We start from the raw sequence: 13,344 nt of genomic DNA, 5'->3' as shown, positions 1-13,344 counted from the left end.
TGGAAGTGAATTTTGTCTCATTCATGGAAGATTAGTCATTAATTGTTAGTAAAAATCCAAATTTTCCATTACTGTGAAGCATTTGGATATTAAGGGATTTTCTTTAGCTATCCTGTTGAAGATTTTAAAGAATCAAACTACTGTTCTTTTATAAAATACATCTAAGTCATCTGATTCAGCTGCTTCATGGTATTTGAAAGTGTTTCATTATGACCGCAATAATAGTAGAAAAAATATTGACCATAGTCAGTTTCTGGCATTGTTAAAGTAGAACTTTTTGCTGAAGTGGAACAATGGCAATCCAGGAATGTTAACTAAGGGTGGGGGAGATTCTATGCTGTGTTCCCAAGCAGCACAGCATACAACTCTCAGCCAAAGAAGTGGGTGGGCTAAAATGGCTTTAAGTTGCTTCCAGGGGGCTGGAGAGGCTCCTGGCATACAAAGTCTTTGGGGTCCTGTCTGAATTTCAGTAGTCTCCCTATGCTGCTCAATATCTCTGCTGCCTAGCCCTACACCAGGGAGAACAATAGTAGTTCCTGTATGGGCCCCTAGCGCAGTCCAGTTGAGAGTTAGGGCTCTTCAAGCCTAGTCCCTGGGTGTCCTCTCCAGTCCAGTCTGTATTCAAGCAAATACGAGCTTGTGGGTTTCCAAGCTAGGTTCAGTTGGTGTCTCTCATTGGGTCCCCTTTGCATGGGCTTCCTTTCCAGTCACTGCTACTTCCCCAGATGTCCCACACAGACCTGCACCCAAGTGTAATACCGATGAGAAGTGCAGTCGGCAAAGTAACTGAAATACTTCCCTGATGGATTGTATTTTCTAAATGGACAACCTACCCTAAATTCTCAATTACTTAGGGACAATCTTCACTCATTGTTATATTTTGCTTTCCACAACCAACTCTCTGTACAACTTTTCATGAGTGATGTACCCAAATACTTGGATGTTAATATCTAAACTGTATTGTTAAATTTATTCTCCTAAATTTGGGTTATTGCTGATTATGCACTATATGTATCTTATGACTTTTAAAACAAACTTTGTATTTGTGGATAATCTAAGCACTAGCCCCAGATGTACAGATACTCTTTTCTTAACCTGTGTATTTAATTTTTTAACATTAGCTTTAATAACTTTTTAAATTTGGCACTCACAGCCCTCCGTACGCAGCTCTGCATATGGTTCCTAAGGAAATCTTTTCTGCCTCCAGGTTCCTTGCAGCTCCTGGCTATTCTTGAGGCCTCTGCATCCAAACAGAGCCAGGCCACTTCCTGGTTCAGGGCCTTTCCTTGCCAGAGGAAGGGGATATGCAGTGGGGACAGAGATGATGGGACTTGTAGTCCTCTGGTTAGCAGCTCCATCACTGGCTTCTCTGAATACTATTCTCGGGTGTCTAACTCTTCCCATGCATTGTACAGTGTTGCCAACTCTCATGATTTTGTCATGAGTCTCCTGATAATTATTGTTTTCCTTAAAGCCCCAGCTCCTGGAGTTAAGTGGATATGTGATGATTTCAGCCTTCATTCTTACTTTTTCTTTAAGTTTTTTTTAGTCCTTGTGGCTGTGGAGAAAGCTTCGAAATGTGACCTAGTGCACCCTAAAGGGTCAAAAAGCAGAAGGCAAATAAAAACACCAGATCTATTACTTTTACATAATCTTTGATTTTTAAAATCATATCTCATGATTTTTGGTGAGCCGGATTTTTGAACATTTGAGGTTGGCAATACTGATTGTATAGGGATCCTGAGCTCTGCTTGCGGTAGTGGATTTCACTAGGCAGTGGGGTGCCTAAAGTTATGCAGAGCCTAAATACCCTTTGTGGGTCCAGTCCAACATGTGTATTCCCCCCTCCCCATCTTTTCCAAATTGGAAATAAAATTGTTTTTACAATATTAAGTCCTACACTTCCAGCTGTGAACTTGTTCAGAGTATATTGTAGAATATTTGGTGCGTTTCTATAGAACCTGCTCTAAATTAGCAGCAGTTGGTAAACATTTAAAAAACTTCCCTTCTGCAGTGGAAATAAAAAAGTAGTGCCAAGTAGATCAGAAAAGCAAGAGAGCCTTTAATACAAATTCTGCAGTAAACCCTTTGTAGTTTTGTGCTGACTTTAAGAGGAAGTTTCTTCTGACACTACCGGGTTACTCAGACTTTTCATATCTAAGTGATAAATTCAGAGATTAATGGAACATCATTATTAGTATTTGGCAAACTTTTTGGAAGAACTATTCTTGAAGATGCAGGGCTAAATTTTCATTGGTCTGTTTCATGTGTCTTTTCTGGATCTTGACACTGCTTCATTTGAGGGAAAGCAGGAACCCTTTTTCCTCCATTTAAAGAGACTTCAAGGGCTGTAGCTGCTGAGAAATGTGGATGCTAGCAGTAGCATGAGCTGAGATAGATCTGTGGACAGAGTGCAGCTGTGGATAATATCTTGTCATCCTTGCCATTTAACATGTTAATGAAAGAGTCTCCACTTTATCCTGTAGTGATGGAAATGCATATAGATGGTGGAGTGGGCTGTGATTTCTTCAGTATGCTGAGGATACCCAGCTCTGTATCTCGTCTAACCTGGCTATTACAGATGAATATTACTCAATCCACGCATCACACTATGGTTAAACTGGCTGAAGTTTAAACTACAGCAGACAGAAGTAATATTTATAGATTAGGGGAAGCAACTGGAAAAAATGGCACTTAAGTGTGCTTGTTATTCCGGTTTCTAATTTTGGGGTAAAATTAAACCCACTATTACCGTATGTCCCTGGAGCAGCTGTGGCTAAAACCACTCTTTCCCAATCTCCTTTTCCCACTCCCATACAAAGTAGAGTTCACTGTAGGGATAATCATGGTATCCAGTGCTGGTGAGAAGAGTGTAACCTTTCCTTTTGGTTTCAGGCCTTGCTACAATTATCCATTCTCTACCACCTTCAATATAGATGTCTACAATGAGGTTGGCTATACCTTAAGATCATTCAAAAACTTGTTAGTGTTAAGTGTCTCTGCCTACTTAATAAGCAGTGCTTCACAGAGAGCATGTTACATCAAAGCTGTGTAGACAGCACTGGATTCTGATATAGTTTGGGTTTGATGTATAAAACCCCAAATAGTTTGTTTCCTACCTACCTAAAATCAACTCTCTCCTTTTGATATTGCATCAATTGTGACAAATAAAGGTACTTTAACTACAGCCCCCTGCTTTAAAAGGCTGTTGGCAGGAGGTGTTTGTATGTTTTTGGTTTTTGTTAGGGGCCTTAACTCTGGAAATCTCGTGATCCCACTTTTATCCAAACCCTTTTGTCACTGTTTCAAGTGAACAGTACCTCTAACCCTCATGGACTATGAGTGCACCCTTTCTAGATCTCAAGCAGTCACCTCTCTCTTTAAAGATTCATAGATTCTAATGCCAGATCTAGTATGCTCTTCTGCATAACACAAGCCATAGAACTTCCCTGAATTAATTCCTGTTTGAACTAGAGGAGATCTTGTAGAAAAGATCTTGTAGAAAAATATACAGTCTTGATTTCAAAATTGCCAGTGAAGGGGAATCCACTACAACCCTTGGTAAGTTGATCCAATGATTAATTATCCTTATTTAAAAAAAATGCACCTTATTTCTAGTCTGAATTTGTCTATCTTCAGCTTTTAGCCTTTGGATCTTGTTATAACTTTGTGTGCTACATTGAAGAGCCCATTATCAAATTTTGCTCCCAATACACATATTTATAGCCCGTGATCAAGGCATCCCTTAAGCTTTTTTTTGTTAAGCTAAATAGATAGACTCAAGGAACCCAATTTCTAAGCCATGTTTTCCAATCCTTTAATCATTCCTGTGGCTCTTCTCTGAACCCTCTCCAATTTATCAACATCCATCCAGTATTGCTACACCAGAACTAGATGCAGTGTTCCAGTGATGGTTACACACTGCCAAATACAGAGGTAAAATAACCTCTCTACTCTTACTCAAGATACCCCTGTTTATACATCCAAGGTTCCCCTTAGCCCTTTTGGCCACAATGTCGCATTGGGAGTTCATGTGCTGCTGATTATCCAGCTGATGATTCTCCAAGTCTCTTTAGAGACATTACTTCCCAGATAGAGTCCTTCATCCTGTAAAAAAGGCCTACATTCTTTGATCCTGGATGCATAACTTTACATTTAGCTGTATTAAAACACACTGTTTTCTTGCACTCAGTTTACTATGTAATCCAGATTACAAGTCAATGATACAAAGCATTTTTCATTATTTACTAATCCCCCAATCTGTGGGTCATCCGCAGACGTTCACTGATGTTTTTATGTTTTCTTTCAAGTACACTTCTTTCAAGTACATTTTATCAAAAAAATTAAAGGGAGGTAAAGTCTCAAACACCCAAATGGCCCGATGGATGCTTATTTTAGTTAATAAAGGGGTAACCACAAAAACAGTGTCTAAGCTAATTAAAAAAGGGAATCAACATAAATGTCCAGAGGTCACTCTAAAGCAAAAAATTGCCTTGGTAAAAGCACTGCCACTAAAAGAATTAAATACTGTGGGTCAAGAAAAGCACATCTGGTTTACTAACAAAAGAGCAATGATAGTATTAAAAAAAAAAGTGTAAAATACACGGTCCTTAACTTAAAAAAAAAAAAAAAAGTAATTCAGGGACGTTTATACCATGAATCGGCTCAGCATGCCGAGTTCCATTCAATTTATCAGGTTTTAAGGCAATACAAAAATTCCTCACGGCCCGTGTATATTTATGCTAACAGTAATTTTTGTGTAAAAAAAAAATACAGTTTTAAGTATATAATTGGTATAAAAATGGTAAAAAGCAGCAAATAAATACTGCATATTCAAAAAAATAAAAATTAATTTACCAATGGGTAACAAAAAACCCTAAACAGTTAAAGGTGTGACATGTAAAAGCACACAGTAAAGGAATGGGTATAAAAGCCATCTAAAATAATCGGGTAAATACAATAACCCAACAGCATAACGTAACAGTTATAACCAAAACTAAAAAAAAAAAAGTCTATGCTAACACATCTGAGCCAACAAATGGCACTACAAACTGCCCTAAACAAGTTCCAAAAAATACTCCCCACCACAAAAGTTCCTTTAATGTAGTCCATCAGTTTATGCATAAAATAGTAAAAAAAAAAGAACACTTTAAAAAGGTTGAAACAAGTAGCAAAATAAAAGTATATAAAAATGTTAAAACATGGGTGCAAAATTGTGTGCAGTGTGCTCAGGACAAGGCTTGTCCACCGCACTAGCTACCCAGAATGAACCAACAAAGGCCTGGGCCGTTGCACAAGGTTCAAATTAATTTTATTAATAAATTGCCAAACAAAAATTAAAAATCCAATATTTATTGGTAATAATTCATTTTCAGGATGGGTAAAGGCATTTCCTACTAAAAATAATAGTACTAGGGTAATGTTAATAAAATTGTATGTAAATATGGCACTCCCAAAATAATAAATTCTAACAATAAAAATGCCTTTGTAAAAAATTTTTTTACAACAATAATACAAGCCTTAAACATTAAACAAAAGCTTGGTATACCATACTGGCCTCAGGCCAAGTAGACTGCATGAATCACACTATTAAGGAAGTGCTCCAAAAAATAGTAAATCACACAAAAAAACCCTGGCCAAATAAACTGCCTCTAATTTTGGCTGCCATCTGCAGCAGTAATAAACTAAAAACAAAAATTCAACCCTTTCAGATTCTGTTTAAACATCCAATGCGCCTAATAATTAATCCTAGTTATCTAATACAAAATAGTAAAAAGCAGCTCTAATATAACCCATCATAATTATTTCCATTAGCTCTTACAATTACAAAAAAATAAAACCATCATCCAGTATAAAATTAATCAGGCCATCAAACACAAATAACAAAATTTAAAAACAAAGGGCCACAAAAACAGCCCTATAAAAAACAAAAAAACAAATCATATTCCTTAAAATAAAAAAAAAACTCAAATAAATACATATTTCACAAATTAAATTATTTACATAAATAATAATGTTTAAATTCTTACAAAAAAATAAATAAATCCCAACACCCAAACACAAAGCACTGCTTAACCATCACAATTTTAATCCACAAAAAATAAAACTCCAGTGTAAGGTATGGCTTTACCAGCTTCTAAAAACTTTTAGTAAAAATGCAGCCCTCCTTATAAAACCTAAAAGTAAGTAAAAATAAGTTCAGTTCCTTTTCATAATTGAAAAATAGTCTCATTCAAAAGCAAGCAAATAATACCATAAATTTAATACAAATAATTCTAAAAAACCTAAAAGCAACATAAAATATGTGGCGGTGGCTAACCACCATCTCCTAGCTGCTATATAAACAACAAATAAAATAAAAAAAATAAAACGCAACTTCTTAGTTTAGCATCACTTAAACATAAAATGTTTTGGGTAATATCTAAAAATGTTCAAGTATTAATGCATCTTTTAAAACAACAAAAAAAGTCCTTGTTCAATACGTACAAATATAAATAAATTCAATATATTTCCAGCATAATTAAGCCTAATTTGTTATTAGGTGAAATTATTGTTAAAATTGCTCACCAACAATCTATAAAAACAAAAATATAAAAAATAAGCTCACTCCCAAACTTTATCATAAAATCCTTTTGGCTACCCCAGGTTATAAAGCAATATATTACTATAAAACAATTATATAAAATATAACCCACTCAAGTATTGTTCTTAAGGGGTCAAGAGGGACATGTAGTAGTAGGATTTTATGTTTGTATTTTGTATAATAAAAATTTATTTTGTATAATTTAAAATAAAGAATAAAAAATAAGATAATAATGTTGCATGTATTAAATGTATTGATGTATGATTTGACCATATCCTACCAGCCACCCTTTTTGAGTAGCAGAAAGGAATGGCCTAATGTGCCATTGGTAGAGATGCGTCAGCCACAATTTCTTTGTGTCTGGACTGATTACAAGGCAGTAACAGACCTTTGAGGGTCACCACTTTGTTGTAGGTTTAGCATTTTAAAATAAGTAAAAGAATGCCATGATTGTTTTTCTTCTGCATTGCAATTTGATGTTCCTGTTCAAAATGTTCTGTGTAAATTAATTCTGTTTTGTGTGTAAATAAAAAATGTGTGTTAAAAAATAAGTGTAAAGGCCATCACTGAACCAGATGTTCTAAACTCCCCCCAAAACAAACACAAGGGCGCCAAAAGGCTGCAACATGCCCCTATTAACATATATTAGAAAAAAGCAAATTATCAATAAAAACAAAATAACTATAATCAAAACCAGCATAAAATAACTCCCTAAAAAACGTAATTAAAAAAAAATTGAAAAAAAAACAAGCACTCATCAAACAACAGCTAATTACAGCATGATGGTGCAAAACTCATTGGTCCCAATAAAAAAAAATCACTTGAAAAACAAAATGCCTTGCCATTAAACTTTAGGTTCATCCTGCCAAAACTTCCCCAAAGCATTGTGTCGCGACCAACAAAACGCGGCTCCTACCTACCCATAATCAACCTAGCTAGCCACTAAATTAATCCAAAGTCTAAACTAATAACTATAACATCAACCAACAAAACTCTCTCTCTCTCTCTCTAATTAAATGCATACACTAATTATTATATCTTCAATAAACGTGGCGTATTGCCTTTTCCGCTAAAATAAAATCCCATATGCTTCTTATAAACATAACATCGGTATCCCATGCTATAAGGCAATGCCTAAGTGTTTGCTCTATAACTGTAAAAGGTTTGTTCTGAAATTCTGTAACTCACCAAACAGGAACAAATCTTCACCTAATGCAAACTACTGGATTCCTACAGAAGGAATTATCTCCTGCCCATCAGGAAGGACTACTGAATCCAAATGGGCCATTGTGGAACAAAGACTTTGTTGAGTGCTCCCCTACCCATCCATGAAGAGGTTATATGCAGAAGCACTTGTCCCATTTGCTTGGACTTCAGGAAGGGTGGGTGGGGAAGAATCCCTGACCAGAAGGTCCTGGAGTCTGTTTATGCTGTTTGGACTCTAAGGGGCAAAGCTTTCTAAACATAAGCAAGAGATCCCAAAGCTGCTTGGCTTGGGTTAGCTCCAAAGGACATAAAAGCTTGCTTATGATAGATGCTTCTATTACCTTTTGAATTTAAGCTTGCATCTCATTTGCGTTTGTATGCTTACCTGCTTTAACCTTATAAATAATGCTCTCATTTCTTTTTCCTAGTTAATATACCTTTAGTTAGGGCTTGTCTACACAAGTGGTTCACAACCAAGGGTATGCGTACCCCTGGGGGTATGCAGAGGTCTTCAGGGGGTACATCAACTCATCTAGAACAGTGTTTCTCAACTGGGGGATCATGGGATGGGATTAGTGGGGCTGCAAGTGCAGGGTTGGCATTAGGGGGTGGCAAGAAGAGCAATTCCCCGGGGCCCCAAGCCACAGGGAGCTCCACAAAGCTAAGTTACATACTTCAATATTTATTTTCTATGGCTATTTCATTTGCTGTAATGGAACAATTTTAGAAGGAAAACACGTTCTCAAAAGCCTTACTTTGTCTCAGTACAGATTCCCTTTATTTTTTTTTGTAACAATGCTGACTAATGTAGATGTATTTGGAATGAGTTTTCCATACATGTTCAGCATGGCCAAAAATAAATATCTGAATAATCCATACCCCTGAGCGACACAAGTCACACTGATCTAAGTGCTGGTGTAGACAGAGCTTCTCTTGTGGAGGTGGAGTAATGAAGTTGACGGGAGAGCTCTCTCCCGTCGGCTTAGAGTGTTTTCACCAGACGTGCTACAGTGGCACAGCTGCACTGGTAAAACTGCGTTGCTGTAGCACTTCTAGTGTGGACTACCCCTTAGTTTGTTACAGAACTGATTACAAGCATTGTCTTTGAGGTGAGATCTACAGTGCAAATTGACCTGAGGAAAATAACTGGTACTTTGGGACTGGGAGTAACCTGAATATTTTCTGATCTTTGGTGTAAAGTGACCATCTGTCACAGAGTCAAGCTTGCCTGTGTGGCAAGATAGATTGGAATGCCCAAGAGGACTGTCTGTAACTCCATGTTAAGGCTGCACGGTGCCTGCCCAGTGTTTGCACTTGTTACTTGGTTGGTGAAATCTAAGTATAGAACTCACAGCCAGTTTGGGGTTTGTGTTCTGCTTCTTAACAGTCTGCCCTGAGGTTGATATTCTTGCTCTTGAGCCACTCCAGACAGTGTGACATACATAGACCCTATGATCAAGGCATACAGGCCCCTCTAAGTACATCAAATCTAACAAGTAAATGAGATTTTAGAAATAAATTGCAGTGAAGTCATAGAACACACAAATTGCCATACTGCATCAGATCATAGGTCTGTCTACTCAAGTATCCTCTCTCCAACTGTGGCCAGTACTAAATGCTTCTCAGGAAACTGCATAAAGACCACAAATGTTCTTCATCATGTATTCCACTTCTGGACACCTGCAGTTATCATCGGCTCCTCCATAATAACAATTACCATTACATAATTAAATCAGCATCCTTGGGCAAGCCTTTTGGTAACACTACCTCTATTCTCCCATTTTTTATGGAGAAATAAGGATGAACTCTCTTGTCCACTATGTGATGTTGTCATCTGGAGAGATCATGTTGCATTACTTTGTTCAAAACAATATTTATTTTCTGTGGCTATTTAATTTGCTGTAATGAAACTATTTTAGAAGGAAAACGCTTCCTAAAAGCCTTACTTTGTCTCAGTACAGATTCCCTTTATTATTTTTGTAACAATGCTGACTAATGTAAATATATTTGGAATGTTTTCCATGCATGTTCAACATTGCTAAAAATAAATATTTTTAGGTACAGCCACATTTTCAAAAATGTGTCTTTTTAAGGGTTGCATCTGTGCTAAGCCCCAACAAGCTGAACAATTTATTTCTAGAAGAAAGCACCTTAACTTAAACCTTATTTTTGTAATCTTTCAGAACATCTGAGATCTTCCCTCCTCTGCATCTTTCTCAGTTATCAGTGTCACCCAAATAAGAGATGACATCATTTAACTCTCTCAGACATTTGGGTTGCAATCTTTTCCCTTAGTTTTACCACTTTTTTCAATCAGCGACTTCAGGAGGCCAAAATGTGACTCCTCATCCATCACTACTACTTCTTATGCTATCTCTTCATATCTGAACAACTGTTTGTGTATTTTCAGAGGTGGTCCTTTTTAAAAATCTGGCTCTTAGAGCAGGTTTAGTTTTGTATCCTTAGTAAATTAATCTTGTGGTTTTGTAACTAATGGCATACTGGGCCACCTAAAACCTGTAGTCCATAGTAACTTTGTAGGACCAAACAAACTCTAATACACATGCACACCATGTGCAGTCTATTCACTGAACTCCAAAGGTGGAAATTATTCTCTTCTCTTGTATTTCTTCTAACTGTGTTTCTATGGGGTCCTGCAAATTGTAAGGTTAAAGGATAAGCCTTTAGAAATTGCACTTTCAACCATGTGCAGCTTTGCCATTATCCCCTTATTAACTACATGTCTGTATTAAATTTACATTTCACTTTTTAATTTCCCTTCTGGAATCACAGTGTTCCAATGTGAGCTCATTCAGCCAATTTCCTCCAGCCAAAGGTAAGAGACATGGTGAGAAATTACCTTTGTAATGTACAGTGACCTGCAGGCATTCTAATACTTGTCTTTCTCCCTAACTATAGTTTTTCAAAGCTACATCAATTTCTCTTGGTTTATGATTAATCAACATTTATTTGCATATTTCTGGTGTCCACGTATCTATTTCCATTCTCATTTTCACATCATTTCTATTTAACCCAGTATGGAGTATTTGAGTCCTGTTTGCACATTGCATATAGTTCTATTAAATAAGTAATATACAAAAGTCACTTTATTCTAAGATGAGCTCCTCAAAATTTAGAGCTAGTGAGGGGGTTCATGATTGTAGGTATTATGGATTTCCTTTTCTGGGTGTGCAACAGGCCCTGACAGTCTGTCCCTATTTCCAACAGGTCAGAGTTTCTGTTCTGCAGCTTATTGAATAAATCCTACTCTGACCATTGCAATGTCTGTGAGCAACAGAAATATGGATCCATCTAGTTTGCTGATATTATCTGGGTTGTGGCAAATCTTGTTGTCTTAGGCTCTGTCCACTTATTTTTTTTGCACATGGCATGCTGCCAGAGGTGCCTTCATATATTGTCAAGTAAGGCTGAGATTTTTCAAAGCTGCAGTGAGCATCTGGACATGCACTTTTAGAGGGAATTGGGCATCTGGATCAAATCCATTAGTTGACTTTGAAAATCTTAGTCTAAACTCCCTCCTGAACAAAGCATCCCTCTTAAAGCCTTAGAGCAGTGGTGGGCAACCTGCGGCCCATCAGGTTAATCTGCTGGTGGGCCACGAGACAATTTGTTTACATTTGAATGGCCACCCACAACTCCCAGTGGCTTTGGTTGGCTGTTTCCAGCCAATGGGGGCTGTAGGAAGCGGTGGCCAGCATGTCCCTGTGGCCCGTGCCACTTCCTGCAGCTCCCATTGGCTGGGATCTGCGGGCGGCTGTGCAAATGTAAACAAACTGTCTGGCAGCCCACCAGCGGATTACCCTGATGGTCCACAGGTTGCCCACCACTGCCTTAGGCTCCTTCTCAGTCTTTAGAGAATGTTTTTAAGCACTGCAAATGTCATCTTCCTCCACACTGGTATCAGAAACACTTTTTTCCTGTGCCACAATTATAAATAGTATTTGCATAAACCGTTCGTTTTTCTGAACATGTGTTCCAGTTTCTTGAACCTCTCTATGAAATGGAAGCTTCATATTTTCAAAGTGGATATTTTGTTGTTTTTAAACAAAAAAAAAATCTCTTTGCCATTGCTTCCCTTTCTCTGAACTTTTGGTTTTAGGTACATCCATGTTGCTAGTGCTAGTACATCCATGTTCTTTGTTTTCCTTACCCAGAGAGCAATTGTACAAAGAACTCTTCTTTTTTCTTCTCAAGCTAAAAAATGCAAAAGTAAGGTCTCCATGAGAGAGGCGAATGTGTCTGCTCTGTAAGATGCTGCATCTGAACTAAACAGAAAGCAGCAGCTGTGTTTAGCAAAGAGACCACTAGATATTTAAAGGTGCTGTGCAAAGAAGACACAATCTTTACACCACTGGCACCAGTGGAACTTTCAAGAACCATGTCCCTTTCATGCTGCTGCTTTGGAAAAGCTATCAGCAGCAGAAACAGGCACAGGAATCACGAGAGAAGGACTCCAACAGGAGGATGGGTGAGGAGTGGAATAGTGGAAAACTTTCACTGCCTCCGTAACAGGAGACTTGGGGGAGTGGAAGAAGAGGAGACATCCTTCCTACTAGGCTGGAGGAAGCAAAGACAAAGATCTTTCTTTCCTTTAGTCAGTGTGGAGTAGAGCTTCAAATTTATCAGATACTTACTTGCCAGAGGTTGAGGGCAAAAGATGAGACCCATGAGTAATGTCCAGAGACAATAGTTTGGTGGACATCCTGGCATTCTTCCCCTTACCAGTAACTGCAGGTTGTTCTTGGACCTCTTACCGTAGCATGAAGCCCTTACCCTAGTCTTTCATATCTACTTCTGGCAGTGTGGTAAACTTTCTAAGCTCTGAGGTAAAGGTGAGTACATAGTATGTATCTGGAAGGCAGGATCTCTGGGGCATATTGGAAGGGTTATTAGAAAAGGTTTTAAATCACTCTACATAGCATGGAGATTCTTCCCCATGGTGAAGTAATAGGTGGCAGAAGGGTGGTATTTTTGCACCAGGTAGAGAGTAAGATATGATTTAGTTAAAAAGAGGAATTAATTCAGGAAAATCCTATGGGCAGTATTATGCAGGAGGTCAGAGTAGAAGATCACAAGTGGTCCTTTCTGGCCTTAGATTCTATGAATAAGATGTGATATGTTGTGGTATCTTTATGATGTTGTGCTATGGTGGAGGATAAGAGGCAAATGCCTCTATGGTCTGTACGTTGAAGCTGGGCTGGAATAGGAGGGCAGAGCTAAGGTTATTTATGGTATTGCAATGCGATTTGCATTTCCTTGAGAGCGAACTGAAAGTAAATTATATATATATATATATATATATATATATATATATATATATATATATATATATATATATGATCTTCCCTTAATGTTTTGTTTCCATATTTTTAACTGCTCAAGTATTTTAAGCCTAGCGTCCATTGGTATATATTTGTTTCACCTTAAAGTTAACTAGCAACTTTAATGTAGAGATAACAAAGTGCTGTTACTTTTCTTTGCTTGCTCGTTTCCCAAGTTTGTTTCATCAACACACTTTGCCCATTAATGACAGC

The sequence above is a fragment of the Eretmochelys imbricata genome, chromosome 1, assembly GCF_965152235.1.
Source record: "Eretmochelys imbricata isolate rEreImb1 chromosome 1, rEreImb1.hap1, whole genome shotgun sequence".
Classification (NCBI taxonomy): Eukaryota; Metazoa; Chordata; order Testudines; family Cheloniidae; genus Eretmochelys; species Eretmochelys imbricata.
This window is presented reverse-complemented; position numbering follows the sequence as displayed.